A 723-nucleotide genomic window follows, 5' to 3' on the forward strand; every position below is an offset into this window, starting at 1 on the left:
CGTATCACAGAAACTAAGGATTATTTAATCTGGAGTTACCACTTGAAGGAGAATATAACAAACATTGCCGCCTCACATCTTCGGTATATTTTCATCGACGACCTTTCCCAACAGCAACTATAAAAAACACTTTAAAGAGACCCCAAAAAAAATAATAATAAATAGATAAATAAAATATAATGTAATATTATTTTTTTAAATAAAAAATATATAAAAACTAAATTAAAAACTCAGGGAAGGCTTTCGGGGGTCCTGGAGCTCCTGAAGGCCAAGCAGTAGGAGATGACGCACCGGGAGAGGTTGGTCGTCGTCCTCCTCCCGAAGTGACTCCTACTTCCTCATTGCAATTGTAAGTTATTATATCACAGTTTATACAACAATAGTGTTTAGAGCTAGTAACCTTTAACCGATAGCCATTCGCGGCGAGATAAAGGCATTTATTAGAATACGTATGTGTATGTAAATTACTTTTTGTCTTGTTTGGTTTTGGTTTCCTTACTTTGCTTGCAGTTTCTGGGCTCCAAATTAGGCACTAGCATTTGCATATGCTAAGGTTCTTATTAAACTTTGCTTGGAAGCTTCTCAAAGTGTGGTTTCAAAATATAAAATCCTCGAACAAAAAAAGATTGTGACAAATTACATAATCTTCAAAATCCCATAAGCAATGAGATACTAAAAATATCAAAAAAAAAAACCCGTATAATAAATATAATATTATCAATA

The sequence above is a fragment of the Penaeus monodon genome, chromosome 22 (assembly GCF_015228065.2).
Source record: "Penaeus monodon isolate SGIC_2016 chromosome 22, NSTDA_Pmon_1, whole genome shotgun sequence".
NCBI lineage: Eukaryota > Metazoa > Arthropoda > Malacostraca > Decapoda > Penaeidae > Penaeus > Penaeus monodon.